This window comes from Henckelia pumila, chromosome 2 (assembly GCF_033568475.1).
Source record: "Henckelia pumila isolate YLH828 chromosome 2, ASM3356847v2, whole genome shotgun sequence".
NCBI classification, from domain to species: Eukaryota; Viridiplantae; Streptophyta; class Magnoliopsida; order Lamiales; family Gesneriaceae; genus Henckelia; species Henckelia pumila.
In genome coordinates this window covers 195,412,805-195,431,399 of record NC_133121.1, presented here as the reverse complement: position 1 = coordinate 195,431,399, position 18,595 = coordinate 195,412,805, and the positions used below count along the sequence as shown (strand labels likewise).

Below are 18,595 nucleotides of genomic sequence, written 5' to 3'. Positions count from 1 at the left end.
ATGTTTTAGATTGGAAAGAGCAAGCTTAGGAAGAGATTACACTGGACAAAGGCTATCTGCAGAAACAGGGCAGAATATTGCCTATGGCAGCGCCCGAGATACATAAAATGGCAGCTCGGGTGCATCTCAATGTTGCCCAACCCATAGGTTGGGTGAAAGGGCGCCGCTCGAGCGCAAACCCCTCGTTTATTAAAAAAATTGGTTCTTTTTGCGATGTGATTTTGCGTCGCCAAATGTCCTGGTTAATTTTTGTTTTTATGAAACAGATTATATGTTTAATTGATCATATTGATTTTTGTAATCATGTTGATTATTTATCAAATTGATATTGAATGTGTTTAAGAATTGAGATTAGCACCTGAGGTACCCACAGATGATCTCCCCCTTTTTTTTCTAGAATGGACATCCAATCCTAGTTGCTTTAGGTATTAAGAGAATGAGTTTTCATAGTACTCAATATCATCTTTTGCTTGGATGATTTTATTATCAGCATGAGCTATTTGAGCATGGATGACATAGGAAATTAGCTGTAGGGATGAATACATCTGCTAGGTGCTGTATTTTGGTATTGTACACCGAGGAAAACATCCGTGAGTGATCAAAGTGCACATACGCTAAAAGACTTCATAAGATTGAAAAATCTCTCGAAATCTAATGCTTTTGTGTATCATCTAGTTGGTTATTATTTCCAACAAACTCCATTCAGATCATATATTTCTCCACTAAATTTCAAATAAAATGATGTTTAATGTCAATGTGTTTTGTTAGAGAGTGTTATACTGGGTTTTTTTATATATCAATTGCACTCGAATGATCACAATACACAATCGGAGTTTCACTCTTAAGGACGTAGTCTTGTATCATTTGATTCATTCACAAAACTTGTGAAAAACAACTCCTAGTTGCTACATATTCATATTCAGTAGTTGAGATTGACACACAAATCTGTTTTTTACTATAACATGGCACTAAATTATTTCCAAGATAGAAACATCCTCCCGTTGTTATTTTTCTCTCATCCAAGTCCCAAGCTCATTGTGCATAAATGAATCCCACAAGATTTGTGTTGGTTTCCCTAGTGTACCACAAACCTAAATCTAAGGTACCAGGAACATATCTTAAAATCGTTTCACAGCTATAAAATGTGACCTTTGGATTTGATTGATATGTAGCACACAAACACATACTAAATGTGATATCAGGATGACTCACACTTAAGTACAAAAGAATCCTAATAATGTTACGGTAAGGTGTTTTCAACATCATCCGCAACATCATCCTTACACAACTTTACACTCGATCTCATAGGTGTTTTCATGTGTTTAGTATTCTCATTAAAAAAATTTCTCACCAGATTCTCAGCATACTTTCTTTGAAAAATAAAGATGTCATCATGAATTTTATTTATTTTTAATCCAAGAAAGAAGCTTGACTCACTTATCATGCTCATTTCAAATTTAGAAGGCATTCATTTAACAAAATTATCCACATGCTTTTGAGAAGAAACACCAAAAATAATGTCGTCCATATAGACTTGGCAGATAAGTATTTCAGCTTTAGAACTTTGAATAAAAAATGATTTTATCAGCCTCACCTCGATTGAATTTCAAGTAGATTTTCAGTCAACCTACCATATCATGATCGTGGGGATTGCTTCAAATCATAAAGTGTTTTCTTCAATTTGTACGCATGGTCTAAGTTTTGTGGTTTTTAAAATCCCTTTGATTGTCTAACATACACTTCTTCACTCAAAAAATCATTAAGAAAATCACTTTTCACATGAATTTGGTAAATTTTTTGATACCCATATGACATGCAATGACTAGAAATAGTCGGACTGACTCAATGTGGGCAACAGGAGAAAACATCTCATCGAAATCAGCCCCCTTAACTTGTGTATACCCTTGAGAAACCAACTTTTTTTTGTTTCTAACGATGTGTCCTGATTCAGCGGTTTTGTTCTTGAAAATATATTTTGTGATATTACTATGTTCAGGAGGTAGGGCTAAGTATCACATCATTTCGGATAAATTTTTCAAGCTCATCATGCATAATATTAATCCAAAATTCATCTTTCAAAGCTTTATTGATATTTTTTGGTTCAAAATTAGAGATAAAAAGGAATTCTTTACCTGTGAATACATAGAACTCATGCATACTAATGTAATCATTTTTTGATAGTGTATTTTTTTCGTTCCTTCGAGTTTGCATGTTCCCATGTGCAGATATCTCCTATGATTTTGTGACGATGGATGATTCTTTCTTGGAATATCATTTCCATCATTAATCACACCAGCATCATTATAACTTGGATGTTCATCCTCCTCGAGTTTAGTCACTTTTGGACCACCCTGTGTTTTGCTGGGTGTTGCAAAATCTGAGGCCACACCTGGATTTTCCATTGGTATGAAAATTTCTAGCTACTCATCCACATCATCCTCATCAGTTTTTTATTTGCAATCTGAAAAATCATCAAAAAAATCACATTAATAGATTCCATAATAGTCCTAGTCTTAGATTAACATTCGATAGTCACGAATATTTGAATCATATCCAAGAGACAAACACTTATTCATTTTGGAATCAAATTTGTTTATGTGATCTCTATCATTCAAAACGTAGGAAATACATCAAAATAACATTAGAGTATTTGAAATTTGGCATCTTTCCCATGAGAATTTCATATGATGACATAGTAAAACCATTCCTCAAATACACACGGTTTGAAATATGACATGTTGTATTTAAGGCCTCAGCCCAAAACCGTTTCGAAATATTCTTTGATCTCAGCATCACCCTAGCCATTCCTTGCAAATTTCTTCCTTTTGGCTATTCCATTTTGTTGAGTAGTCTTTAGGACAGAGAACTCATGTGAAATACCTTTATTATAACATAAATTTGAAAATAAAGAGTTATGGAATTCCTTACCTTGGTCGGTCCTGATTCTGTCTACCTTTAAGTTATGTATGTTAGTAATCCTTGAGAGTAAATTTTTAAAAGCATAAAAAGTGTCCAAATTCTTTTTACGAAAACTTGCACATGTGAAATGAGAATTCATCAACACACACAAAAGAATACTTCTTACATCCATATCTTTCCACTTCCATAGGACCCATTAAATCCATATGTAAATATTCAAGGCAGTGTGTTGTCCCAAAGTGTTACAACACGAGGTGTGACACTCGAGTTTGTTTACCTTTTTTACACGCTACACAAACATATGGTACCCTAAAGTTCAGATTTCACATACCTCATAAAACATCATGCTTACCCAAATTCTTAAATGTCTTGAAGTTTACATGTCCCAAATTTTGATGTCATAAATCAAGATAATTCTCTTTCGTGTTTTTGCATAGCAAGATCTTCTCCAATTTTATAGAAAATATCCGCGGTTCTTGCACCTAACATAACACACGTGTTAGCATGATTAAAAACTTCACAAGTATTTTTATCATAATTAACTTGTAAATCATCTTCACAGAATTGACTAATGCTTATCAAGTTTAAGTTTAGTCCCTCGACATGTACCACATTGAGCATTCTGGGGAGTCCTTTCACATTTAGTGTTCTCTTACAAACAACCTTCTTTTTGCAGCTCCTCCATAGGTCACTATTCCACTCTTTTGTTCAACATAGTCCATGAGATGTTCTTTTGAACCTTCCATGTGGCGTGAACTTTCATTATCGAAGTACCAATAACATAAAATGTTAGTTTTTAAATATGTATAAAAAACATGAAACTGAAATTTAGATTTTGGTGCCCATTATTTCTTTAATGTAGGTATTTTATTAGAGGTGTTGCGTTAGGTGTTGTGAAACACTGTGGACAACATTTTCTTGGCTTCCCATTGCATTTATTAATATTTTCTAAGTCCGAAACAATTGGGCTTGATATGTACAGGTTTGAAATAGTAGTGACACACAAAATATTATCTTTGCTTTGATTTTTGAGTAGAAACACACTCTTGTGATGGAGAATTATTTATTGGTTGAGCGAAAATAGGTGTGATAGAAGTATTGCTACTTTATTTCACCAAAACAGTTGGTTTTGATGGTTCTCGAACTTCAAACACGCTGTTTTCAAAACCCATACCAGCCTTACCAACTTTACCACTCATGAAAGTAGAATCAATTTATGTTTTACTTGAATTAAACTTAGCAAGCGTCAGAGTTGCATTTTCAAGATTATAGATCTTTCTTGCTTAGGATTACATCAAGCTTGGACACAGGATATTTCAATTCAAAATTTTCTTTATAAATAGTTGTGTTCAGTTTGTTTCGCTTGATCCAATAAACATACAAGTCCTCATAAAGTTTTTGTACACTCTCTAGAGTGATTTCATCATTTTCAGCTTCATGTGCTTCTTGATCACTCGGATTATTAATAGTTGGCGCATTCAAGCAAAATGATTTTTGACTGGTGTGGCCAGGTGTTGCAACACCGGAGGCAACACCCAGTGGTTTGAATTACAAGAACCTATTTTATTTCAACAATGTAGTTATAGAGGTATGATTTTCTTCTTCACTCGGTTCTTGATCTCCATCGGAGTCATCATCACTCAAAAAAGCAGTCATATCCATTGCATTCCCTGCATCACGCAAAATCATAATTCTTGGTATTAGATTGATTCAAAAAAACATACCTTGGTCAAGACGGTCCTCGAGTAGGTTTAACGGATTTTTAGGAGCATGTAAACTCGGGTGCTTAGATTGTTGTCCAACTTTCTTTATGTCCCTTTTCGTTTTCAAACTTTTGGTTGATCGAGGAAATTGAATCTGTACACATCTGACTCATTGATTTCCGATGGTCGTAGTGTGACGTTAGTAAATGGCACACCCATAATAGACCTGCAAACAAATATAACTAGAATATCACTTAGTAAAGTCAAGAGTTGGCTCTGATAAGACTTGAAAGAATTTTAGGTTCTGACAATATTGAAACTTTAAAATTCGTGTGAGTTAGTGTGTCTTTGGTTTTATCAACACCTAAGACAACATGCAGAGAAATATTTAAAACATGATAAAACTATGTAAAATAAATAACATAGAGATAATTATGCATAAATTTAAATGCATGTGTGATACATCGTGGAAAAATAATCACTATAAAATATAACCAGCTTACAAAAACAATATTAGTGATTGTTACGAAAAACTAATTTTTTCAGCAAGTTCAGAAAATAAACAACATCCAAAAAAAAATAATAACCGAAATACTAAAACCAATAGGATGTAATCATGTGTGCCAAAATTAGAGAAACAAAAACAGTTTTTCAATTCACATCTTTGCAAGTGTTGTCTTCAGATGTTCTCAATACCTAAAAACACAACAGTGATTCGGCTACAAATATCTCTGATCTTCTTCAACGTTCAGAGATCTAAAATATTTTAAATAAAAGATAAAATATTTTAATTAAGATAATCATAAGTCTAAGAAAGAAAAAACTTAAAAATAATATCTTATCAAAATATGAAAATAATATGAATGCAGAATATTTGTATTTTTGAGAATATGAAAAATTAATTCATAAAACTTTTGATCTTTTATTTAATGTTACAAATCGTACATAGTGTTTTATCATATGATACGTCTCTTGATCCAAAAAATAAAGTTATTACAACAATCAAAATACATCATTCAAATGAAATAACATTAGAAAACTCGAAAATAACATAAACTATTTCGAGAATAAGTACCTCAGGAGCCTAGGCACCTCCTGCAAGCCCAAGTAGAAGTAAAATTGTTGAGACACCTAAACACATGCGCCTCATGCCTCTTCAGGCGCTCAGGCTCCCCAGTGCCTCTTTTATTATTATTATTATTATTATTATTATTATTATTATTATTATTATTATTATTATTATTATTATTTATTTCCGTTTCTTTTCTTTTCCTTTTTTGATCTTTTATTCACTTAATTTCAATTAATTAAGCACAACTAATTTCACTATAGAATGTACACATTATTATTCAATTGTATATACTAGCAATCGATGTACACGCTTTGCGTGTACATAAATAATTTAATATCTAATTAAAATTATAATAAATACAAAATTTTAATCATTTACAAATAATATGCTGATATTAAACAAAATTTCAATAAAATTCCTTAACTGAAATGAATCTTTAATTTTAATAACACATAGATAGTAGGTGGTTTTTAATGATGGGAGTAAGAAATGCAACCGTGAGTTTTTACCATTTTACCCAATAATCTATATGGGTTATAATGTATGTTTGAGGGTTAAAATTGTAAATTTGTATTAGTGTCATCAAACGGACTAAAACATTTTTTAAATGGGTATCAACTTTTATAATATATATATATATATATATATATATATATATATATATTAATTAGGCTGTCAATCTTAATCCTCCCTTTTTGATGATTCTTGGAGAAACACTGCCTAAGACCTGATTGAATTATATATATATATATATATAAATTTAAAAATCTCAAAATAAAACCATTTTTTTCAAAATAAAATAAATAAATCCAGTCATATATTTTTCAAAATTTTTTTATTCAATATTCATGTGTTCTAGTTATAGACATTGCTAAAAATTACAGTTTTGATATTGTTTTGCTTTTAAAAATTTGAGAAATTATGTGTTACTATTAAATTTATTATATATGTGTGATATTTAGCCTATATATTGCTAATAAATAATTAAAATTTTAATAAAAGCTTGAAATATTTTTTCACGTTTTAACTTGTATTAAACACGTTTAAACTCGTGAAACTTGAAACTTGATCTCGACGACTCTGACAGAAATCTTATTGTAATTGTAGGTTAAAATAAAGAGTCAGTGTTGTCTGTAGTGTTACAACACCAATGACAACACAGTGCAACGAAAAATAAACAAAAAATAAATAACACAATAAATTAATTTTGCACGAGTATAAAAACTCATGCGGGTGACATAGGGCTAAATATCACTAGTAAGCGTAAGATCAGTCTTACAAAAATAATCCTAGTGATTTTACGAAAAGTCTGTAAATCCTAAATTTCTTAACAATTTGAGAAATTAAACTTACATCCTAAATAATCAAAATATAAAACAAATCAGATGCAACTCCCGTAACCTAAATTTGAAGAGACAAAAAAGATCGTCGATCAACACAGTTCCCACAGTGTTGTTTCTGATGTCTTCAACACGAACGGTAACACGGGGACAAGCAACAACGATGGCTGCAAAATTTCTTTAGAATCTTTGAATTCTTCAATATAATTTTCTTTGAAAGCTCTTTGAATTCTCCTCTGAAGTTCACGTTAGTTTGTGCGCAGAAATTCTTTACTTATAGATGAGAGTCCAAGTAGAGAAAAGATTTCCTTGTAGAGTCTACATAAATAAGGAAATAAGACTTTGTTAGGAATAAGACTCTTTTAAATATAATTGGTAATATCTTGATAATATATGATAATAAATAATACACAATAATTCCTTATCAAGATAATAATTAATCTGGGTAAATATCTATCAATATATTTCGAGATCATGATAGAATATTTAACCATATCATATCAAATCTTTTGTCTAGAAGGCAAAATTCAAATAATATTATATTCACGCTTAAGGTAAAGAATATCAAGGAATTAATATTTCTTTCAATCTCCCCCCTTTTTGCCTTTCTGGACAAAATCAGCACAAACAATTATAAACATAAAATCCCCTGAGTTTAAAATACTTCTCACCCTAAATTTTAATTCTCCCCCTGAAGGTGTTGTCCCTCGTGTTGGAAATACCAAGGATAACATGCACCTTGACACTTAGGGATTCTATAATTCATATATCAGAGTTGTGAAAAATACTCACAAGCGTACGAGTGTCAAGTTTTAGTATAGTGAAAGAGAGAGTGTCGATCCCACAGGGAGTAATTTGAAAATATTCAATACTTGTAATTAAAATAGTCTTAATTTTATTTAGAAAATTAAACTTTAGAGGGTTGATGACATATTAAATAAATAAGAAGGTTGAAAAGCGCGCACAAACACAATCTTCAAGAGATTAATAATCAGAGAAAGATAGTCTACAGGTTTGTTTCACCTGATCTTGACAATATTCAATCCTAATCAATCTATTTTCATGAGTTTATTTCAATTAATAACCAAGAACACATAGATTATACTATTTCCCTCTCCCGAGTATCAAATAGAATGTATCAATTACAGATCGATTTCAATATCCCTATTAAAAATCTACTTGTAATGATATGTGTAAAACAATGTTCTTTTTAGGCTCTATTAAAGCTATAAGCTCTCCCGAGTCATATAAACAATTAATAGTGTGAATTCTATTGATCCTATTCTAAATCCCCTCTCCCGAGTGCCGGATTCTGAATAAATATGACAAATCAATTTATGTCTAGTAAATTAAAAAGACTTTCTAAACTAGAATCACAATTAATTTAGAAAAACTCAAATCATTAAAATCAACAATTCATGAATATGTCTTGACCAGGCTACATCAACCTCTAGACTTAAAAAACTTGGTTCATAATAAAATTCATAGCAACAAAAATCATGTTTAAGAATTCAAACATAATTCAACTCAAAAGAAATAAGTAAAGTAAGAATAACAAAGCCGTAGTCTTTCTTCCGTGTCCGGTCGAAAAGTTTTCGTCTTCGTTCCAAGCAACTTCAAATCTCGATCAAAACTTCCACGAACTTTCTCTCAAGATTGTAATGTGTATTGGCGGCTAGATGCTCTCCTTAGGTCTAATAAATCCCTTAAATATGCCCCCACAATTCGTCCAAACGAATTCCAAAAATATCCAAAAAATTTCCAAAAATACACACAGCATTCGTCACACAGACAACGACGCGCGGGCGCGCATAAAACTCTGTCTCGATAACTTTAAAACTCCAATCCACGCGCGGGCGCGCGTCAGTCATGCGCGGGCGCATGACTCTCTGTAAAAACTTCCAACCCTTTCATCAATTGATGCGCGGGCGCGCGTCTCCAGGCGCGGGCGTGCATAGCTAGCTGTCCATCTTCATCTACTCTTCTAGATACAAACCATCTTCACTTGCTTCGCTCTTTTCTTGACTTCTTTGATTTCATCTATCATAACTTCACTATTTCATGTGGTTCCTAACATCTAACACAAAAAACAACAAATTCCACATAATTCCGCTCAAAACCAAGCAATTGTCCAATAATATCAACACAAATTAAGTGCACAAAATGCACTTATCAAATTTCCCCAAACTTAAATGTTTGCTAGTCCCGAACAAAACCAATCAAGACTCAAGCACAAACCACGAACTAGTCCACTCAACAGATCAAGACCAACCAAGAATTACTATGAAACAATGGCCTTAGCAAAACTTTCAGAAAATTTGATCCAATCATATCAAACTATCATTTATTCAATTTTCAACACACACATGCTAGTGAACCTCCAAAACTTACAAATCCCGCAACTCACGTTCATAATACTCTTATCCAAATCAATTCACACATTCATAGATCATGAGGACTTTAAAAGGTAAAAGGATCAAACAACAGGATAAATTACCTTTGAAAACAACGCAAAAATAATCAGGTTATTTCACAAAAGAACGTGTGTGCGTGTTTCGGTCAAAAATTCATATTCATTAAGAGTGGCAATCAATCATCCATAGGCTAGATTCTCGCAACCCTTCTCCACTAGGATATTGGGCAACTGTGACTCGGTCAATAGGACTTAATTGGCTTGTATTGTAAGGTCTGGCTCATGGCTTCAAATGAAGGATAAGAATTCAAAACAAGGAGTAATTTACATTTATGCTTAATTCATTATGACTCCTTTCTTGAACATTTCACACTATTTTTCTCCACTTCAATGATTTTTCAACTTTTTCAACCACCCATTTTTTCTTTTTCTTTACAACTACCTTTCTGATTTTGTTTTTCTTTTCAAATCTTCCATCACATCATTCCATTCTTTCACATTTAACACTAGGAGCATATAACATTTTTCGCTTTCAAATTACTCCTTTAAAGGTAGAAAATAGTGTATAGGCTATTCAGGTAGTTAATGTTGGACCTTGAAATAATGACGAATGGGGGTTTAATCACACGTTTACACGCATGCCATTCGATTTTCAAATAAAGCTCAAACAAGGTACTAGTGATACATGCAATTCAGGGTAGCTTGAAAGGCTCAAACGCATTCAGAAAAATTACCTAAATCATTCCTAATCACAGTTTTGCCCGTATTGCGCCTCAAAGGGTGTCCGACTAGTTTTAGACAATCTCAATTCACAAGTAAATCACATGAATTTTAACTAGTGCAGAAAAGAATTAATCATCAACAGGAAACAATGATTTTCAAAAAAACTTAGATCATGTACCTAAAGTACTCGTGTATATCTTGTTAAGGCTCGAAGGGCAACTAAGGATAAAATAATTTCAATAAAAATCAAGCCCAAAGATCCCAAGAATTGCCTCATTCATTTCTATGTTTGTATGTTTTAACTCGGACTTAAGCACAATCACAGAATATATAGGGATTCATTCATCTCATTAGTTTACCAATAAAAATTCTTTTAGTTCAATCATGGAGTTTAGCTAAAAACAATCATTTGCATCATTGTCCAATGTTTTTTCATTTCTTTCATGGTTTCTTGAATTTAGCCCACATCCGCACAACAATTCACACTTTCACAACCTCACATACTATACCAATCTCACAAATTCATCCCACCACCACACAACACAGAAGACTAAACACAATAAAACAAAAACAAAGACAAAAAAAAACACAAAAAAGAATAAAAATAAACTCAGGAACAATTTCAGCAATTTTTGAATCACACAGCAAAATCCCCCCAAACTAGGTACAATAAGTGTCCTCAATGATTTAAACAAGAAAAAACTAGGACATGTACCTCAAACGATGACCGTCAGTGGTCGCCGCTCTCGTCACCATCAGCACCATGGTCGGGTCCCAAACCACCAAAGGTAGGTGGCCACTGAGGATAGGGAGGAAAGGGGTAAGGTGAGCTCGCAGCCCAAGGAAATTGGTGGCTCAATGCTCCAGTGAATCCCATCATATAGTCCATGAAAACTTCATTCCTCTACTGAAAATGATGGAACTCTTGACGATGCTGGTGCAGATCCTCCTCAAGAGATGTAACTCGCGCTTCCAAAGATGGGGGCGGCTGAGTCTGTGATACAGAAGCTCTACTAGCTGCTGCTGCAGCATTGAAAGTTTGTCGGGCGGCACGCTCTCGCAATTCACTATCATATGGATGACGCGTAGAAGAATCCCAACCGGGTATAAGGGCCGTGGGCTTCAACAACTCTTCATTAGGGCTCCAATCAACGCCCACTGCTTCACATAAGTCTGTAATAATTGATGGCAAAGCGAGCCCCCCCCCCCCCCCCTTCAACGACCAGTGAAGACGTTCTGAATGGTCTCTTGACAAATGCGGCCTAAATCCATAGACATGCCCTCAATAATGCAATAAACGAGAATTGCCCTCTCCCTTGTGACCTCATGATCATGGTCAGTGGGTTTCAGTCTAGCACAAACCAATGCATACCATCTCTTAGCATCACTTTTCAAATCAACCTTTCTCAGCTTGGAGGGTTTAAAATCACTTCCCAGTCTCCATACGACTCTCGGAACACATATGGATTGAATAATGGTATCATAATCAATCTCCCCAGATTGATATGCAACATACTCATCATTGTCTATTGGCGGGATATGAAATAGAGTGTTAATCACAACCGAATCAAACGACACCATCTGTCCTCGCACCAAAACCTTGTAATCAACGTGCTTAACTTTCATATTGGCATAAAATTCCCTCACCAATGAAATAACAGCTTCTTGGGGTTGCTTAACAAATTTAAGCCACTGTCGCACGAGCACTTCATCCCCGACATTACACCTAATAACCCCATTCAGCTCAAAACCAATGGTAGTATCAAATCCTCTTTCAGGCAAAATATTCTTGGATAGCAACGCTTGATAGTTCTCCTCGGCCTGTTTATTCCAAAAATTATGATCATCGAAATTAGGGGCCGAAGAAGAAGATTCGCCCAACTTTGTTTTCTTTTTTGGAGCCATATTTCAAACACTTAGAAGGCACAATACTAACTTGCACTTCAACAATAACAAATCAACACCCGTTACACCCCCAAACTATCAATTTAAGTCACAACACCTTCTTCTCTTCAATGTGACAAACACCAAAATCAACGCAAGACACCCCAACTCAATTACAAATCCATGCCAAAATCTCCACTAACTCAAGAACCCAATAAACCGAGAAGTTGCCCACTCGTGAACAGAGACACTTACCACTGTAACAAGATGAAACTCCGCAACAACCCAGAAAAGTATAGCCGAGTACCAAGCTCTAGGTCCCGCCCGCGGACGAGAAGAGAAAGTAGAGAAAACGAAAAATTTTGAAGGTAAAGATGAAGAATTGAAGGAAGAGAACAAGAAGATAGAGAGAAAAAGGTAAAAGAAAAACAATAGAGGAAGAGATCGAGAGTAATCGGCACTTTGGAGAGAAAAAAAGATGGAAGATAAGGAAATGTAGGGAAAAAATAGAAGAGAGAATGAGAGAAAGAAGGAAAGAAATCGGGTGTAATGTTTAGAACGGGGCGGGCGGGCGCTAGGGCAGGCGGGCGCGCATGAAACACTGCTCTTTGTAATTTTCTGCGGAAGGCGATACGCGGGCGCGCCAGAATGACAGGCGCCCGCGCATAGAACTCTGTGTTTGCACTTGTTTGCATAAATTTCACGCGCGGGCGCGCCAAAAGTGAGGCGGGCGCGTATAGCTTTCTGGACCACTTCTTAACTTTTTATTTTTTGGGACCCGCGGGCGAGCCAGATGGGGGGCGGGCGAGCATAGCTTTCTGGAAATGCGTTCCTGAGAATGAAATAGAAGGAAGAAAAAAAAATAAATAAAAACGCGAGAATGACAAAAAAAAAACCGCAAAAACCGAAAAGACAATAAAAACAAACAAACAAAAAGAACAAATGGGTTGCCTCCCATTTAGCGCTTGTTTTATAGTACTCAGCCGGACTTTCACCAGTTTTAAGCCGGGTCTATAAGGAGAGTACTCTCAGTACTTCGTACTTCGGTACCAAAATAATGTTTCACCCTTTGCCCATTCACTTTGAATATTCTTCCATCCGTACATCGCAGCTCAATCGCACCGTGCGGATATACCTTCTCCACCATAAATGGTCCCGACCATCTGGACTTCAATTTTCCTGGAAACAACTTCAAATGGGAGTTAAACAACAATACTGTCTGACCTGGTTCGAATTTGCGAGGTACAATGTGTTTGTCATGCCACTTCTTCATTTGCTCCTTTTAGATCTTGGCATTCTCATAGGCGACACTTTGAAACTCGTCCAATTCTGTCAACTGTTATTTACGTAACTCTCCCGATGCTTCGAGATCCATGTTTAGCTTCTTGATAGCCCAAAACGCCTTGTGCTCCAACTCCAAAGGTAAATGACATGCCTTACCAAAAACCAGCCTGTAGGGAGACATCCCAATGGGTGTTTTGAATGCAGTGCGGTAGGCCCAAATGGCGTCATCTAACTTGATTGTCCAATCTTTCCGATTTGTCTTAACCGTTTTCTCCAAGATTTTCTTGATTTCCCGGTTAGAGATCTCCGCCTGGCCATTGGTTTGCGGATGGTATGCACACGCCACCTTATGCCTGACACCATACTTAATGAGCAAGGTATTAAAAATCTTATTACAGAAGTGCGTACCTTCATCACTGATTATTGCTCGTGGAGTTCCAAACCTCGTAAAGATATTCTTTTGCAAAAATTTTACTACAACACGAGCGTCATTAGTCGAGGTGGCAATGACTTCCACCCATTTCGAAACGTAATCAACTGCTAATAAAATATAAGTGTACCCAAAAGAAGGGGGAAAGGGACCCATAAAATCAATACCCCACACATCAAATAATTCCACTTCTAAAATATTTGTGAGGGGTAATTCATGCCTTCTAGAAATATTTCCCGTTCTTTGACACTTATCACAAGATTTCACCAAGGTATAACTATCTTTAAACAATGTAGGCCAATAAAAACCAGATTATAGTACCTTAGCAGCAGTTCGGGTGGCTCCAAAATGTCCTCCATAGGGTGAGGAATGGCATTGTTCCAAAATTTCATTTGCCTCTTGCCCCGCCACACATCTCCGAATCACTTGATCGGCACAACATTTGAAAACATAGGGATCATCCCACAAGTAGAACTTAACGTCATGGAAAAATTTCTTTTTCTGGTGTCGGTTCAACTCTGGAGGCATAACACCACAAGACAAAAAAATTAGCAATGTCAGCAAACCATGGAATATAGGAACTTACCTCAAAGATCTGTTCATCGGGAAACAATTCCTTTATGTTGTCCTCCTCTTTCATGTCTGCTAGCTCCAATCTCGACAAGTGATCAGCAACTTGATTTTCACTCCCCTTCTTGTCCTTGATCTCAAAATCAAACTCTTGTAAAAGTAGAATCCACCTTTCAAGCGTGGCTTGGCGTCCTTTTTGGCAAACAAGTAGCGAATCGTTGCATGGTCAATATAAACACCTACTCTAGTACCAATTAAATATGGACGAAATTTATCAAAAGAAAAAACTACTGCAAGCATCTCTTTTTCGGTGGTAGTGTAATTTTGCTGTGTGGCATCCATGGTGCGACTGGCATAATATATGGCGCGAAACATCTTATCTCTCGTCTAGCCTAATACAGCGCCCACTGCATAGTCACTAGCATCGCACATAAGCTCAAAGGGCTCCTTCCAATCTGGCACAATGATGATGGGTGCTGTGGTCAACGCCGTCTTGATCTTTTCAAAAGGCTGCAAACAATCATCATCAAAAATGAATGTAGAATCTTTTTCAAGTAAATTGCACAGGGGTTTTGTGATTTTAGAAAAATCCTTGATGAAACGCTGATAAAACCCTGCATGGCCTAAAAAACTTCTGATGCCCTTGATATTCTTCGAAGGTGGAAGCTTCTCAATTGCAACCACTTTGGCTCGATCCACCTCTAATCCATTGGATGACACTTTATGTCCAAGGACAATGCCCTCTTGAACCATAAAGTGACATTTTTCCCAATTGAGCACTAAATTCTTTTCTTGGCACCTCTGCAAAACAAGAGACAGATTATGCAAACAATGATCAAAAGAGGAACCAAATACTGAAAAGTCATCCATAAACACTTCCATCACGTCCTCCACTATATCTGCAAAAATCTCCATCATACACCGCTGAAAAGTTGCAGGTGCATTACACAGTCCAAACGGCATCCTCTTGAAAGCAAACGTGCCATAGGGACACGTAAAAGTAGTCTTCTCCTGATCCTCCGGTGCTATGGCAATTTGATTAGACCCTGAATACACATCTAAGAAGCAGTAATAACAATAACCAGCAAGTCTATCAAGCATTTGATCAATGAAAGGAAATGGAAAATGATCTTTACGAGTAGCTTTGTTCAACTTCCTATAATCTATACAAACTCGCCAGCCAGTTACTGTACGTGTGGAGATTAACTCATTATTCTTGTTTTTAACCACAGTAATCCCACCCTTCTTAGGCACCACTTGAACAGGAGATACCCAACTACTGTCAGAAATAGCATAAATCACGCCCGCATTCAACAACTTTAAAACTTCTTTCTTAACTACCTCCTTCATAGCGGGATTTAACCGCCTCTGATGATCAACATAAGGGGTATAAGACTCTTCCATCAAAATTTTATGCATGCAAATTGTTGGACTAATACCCTTAATGTCAGAAATTGACCATCCTAAAGCAGTTTTAAAATTTCTCAGAACTCTCAACAACTTATCTTTTTCTACAGTAGACAAATGAGCAGACATATTAACAGGACAAGTAGAATTTTCACCAAGGAATTCATAACATAGGTGCGCAGGCAATGCTTTCAGATCATGAGTTTCAGGGGATACCTCTGGTGCACTATTTTCCAATGCTTCAGATTCCTTAGAACTCACCATTTTTTTCTTTCGGAGCGCTGTCTAGGAATGTTTTTTGTTCATGTAACTCCCAATCCTCTTCCTTATCAACCACCTCGTCCGCCACCAAACATCGTTCGAGCAGTTCAGTACTTCCTGCACATGAAAAAGAATTATGAGAATCAATAATTTCAATGCTCTTACATGTACTTACCTCATTTGGGCCCCTCATGATGTGATAAATATTAAAAATCACCGCTTCACCACCAACTCGAAGTGTGAGTTCTCCCTTGTGGACATCGATCAATGCGCGTGCAGTAGCTAGAAAAGGTCTCCCAAAAATTAAGGAAGTTTCTTCATCTTCATCCATGTCCAAAATCACGAAGTCTGCTGGAAATATGATTTTGTCGACCTTCACCAAAACATCCTCCACTATACCTCGTGGATATGTGATACTCTGATCAGCCAGCTGTAATATGATGGTGGTCGCCCTGACTTCTCCAAGCTCCAAAGTCCTGTATACAGAAAAAGGCATCAAATTAATACTTTCTCCTAAATCACATAACGCTCTATTTACCTTAGAACCACAAATAAAACAAGGGATAGTAAAACTCCCTGGATCCTTAAGCTTTTGTGGCAACTTTTTCTACAGGATTGCACTACATTCTTCTGTCAAATTTACCACTTCATTGTCTTGCAATCTCCTCTTTTTAGACATGACATCTTTAATGAACTTTGCATAATTAGGCATTTGTTCCAAGGCATCTGCAAATGGAATATTGATGTGTATCTTCTTGAAGATATCTAGGAACTTGGAAAACTGCTCATCAAGTGCCTTCTTCTTGAACCGCTGTGGATAAGAAAGTTGTGGCTTGTACATCGGTTTAGATTCAGCTTCCTTCTTGGGCTCTTCAACCACAATTTCTTCAGCCACTGGTTCTTCAATTTCTTTGGCTTTGCTCTGCTCTTTAGCTTCTAACTTCTTCCCACTTCTTAACTCAACTGCTTTGCACTGCTCTTTTGGATTCACTTTAGTATTGCTGGGAAACTGTCCTCTGTTTTGATCCTTCAAAGCATGTGAAGCTGTCCAATCTGTGTTTCCATAGATTTCATCATAGCCCCCAAACTACACATGTGTGTCTCCATGCTGTCCATTCGAGTTTCAGTCATCGACATCCTCTTGTTAGATTTAGTAACAAATGCAGACACCACATCCTCCAACGACGCTTTACCTTCCCCTTGATTTGTATTGAATCCCGGAGGGGGTTTCAACACATTCTTGTTGTTGGCATAAGAAAAGTTTTCATGGTTATGTAAACCAGGATGATAAGTATTAGGAGGAAGGTTACCTCGATAATTTCCATAGCCTCTGGGATTGATATATTGAGCTTCCTCAGGTGGATGAGATTCTTCTATGGCAACCGACACACCTGCAGGTTCAGCGATATTCAACTTGTTCAGAGAAGCAACTTGTGTACTCAACACAGATAGCTGTGCAGTAATGGATGTATGAGGATCCACACTGTACACTACCTTCTTGACTCGCATACGTTCAGATGGCCATTGATAACTATTGATAGTCATCTTTTCCAGCATATCATAAGCCTGAATGGGTTCCTTGGCAAATATGGTACCTCCAGCAGCAGAGTCCACAGACATTCTTGTAGGCGTATTCAGTCTATTGTAGAAAAACTTTATTTCTTCCCAATCTGCAAAATTATGATTAGGACAATGCCTTAACAAATCTTTGTACCTTTCTCATGCTTCATATAGATGTTCTGAATCATGCTGTTGAAAGGTACTGATCTCAATCTTCAGTTGGGTTGCCTTGGATTGTGGAAAGAATTTCTCTAAGAATTTCACAGCCATGCCCTCCCAAGTTGTTATGCGTCCTAGAGGCAATGACTGCAGCCAACTCCGTGCCTTGTCCCTGAGAGAAAAAGGAAACAAACGTAAGCGTATTGTATCCTCATAAACACCATTTATTTTTACAGTATCAGTAATCTCTAAAAAAGTGCGCAAGTGTAAGTGAGGATCCGCTGTAGCTGTTCCATTGAATTGGTTCTGCTGAACCATGTTGATTAAAGCCGGCTTCAACTCAAAGTTGTTGGCATTTATTGTCCCTCGAGCGATTCCAGAATAGTTAGCCTGGATCGTTGGCCTGAAATAATCTCTAATTGGCACCAAGGGCAATTCATTGACATCTTCTTCAGCCATGTTAAGTTGTTCTTCTCTCCTAGCTCTTCTCAAAGCTCATGCGGTTTGTTCAATCTCTGGATCAAAGAGCAAATAATTTTCACTTTGAGATCTTCGCATAAACTGCAGTTAAGGACAACAAAAATTTATTAGAACTTAAATAAAATAAAATAAAATAAAATCTCTAAATTAAAACTTCGACTAATTGGTAACAAGACTAAACAAAATCAAAAATTACTCCCCGGCAACGGCGCCAAAAAACTTTTTGTGAAAAATACTCGCAAGCGTACGAGTGTCAAGTTTTAGTATAGTAAAAGAGAGAGTGTCAATCCCACATGGAGTAATTTGAAAATATTCAATACTTGTAATTAAAATAGTCTTAATTTTATTTAGAAAATTAAACTTTTGAGGGTTGATGACAAATTAAATAAA

At 36.0% G+C, this 18,595-nt stretch overlaps 1 non-coding gene across 1 annotated transcript; it reads left to right on the top strand.

Moving 5' to 3' along the window:
• Positions 1–17,681: 17,681 nt before the first annotated feature.
• On the top strand, positions 17,682–17,787 carry LOC140885726 (small nucleolar RNA R71). Its single transcript, XR_012151143.1, has one exon. It is a non-coding gene; the product is annotated as a small nucleolar RNA R71 (small nucleolar RNA).
• The last annotated feature ends 808 nt before the right edge of the window (positions 17,788–18,595 follow it).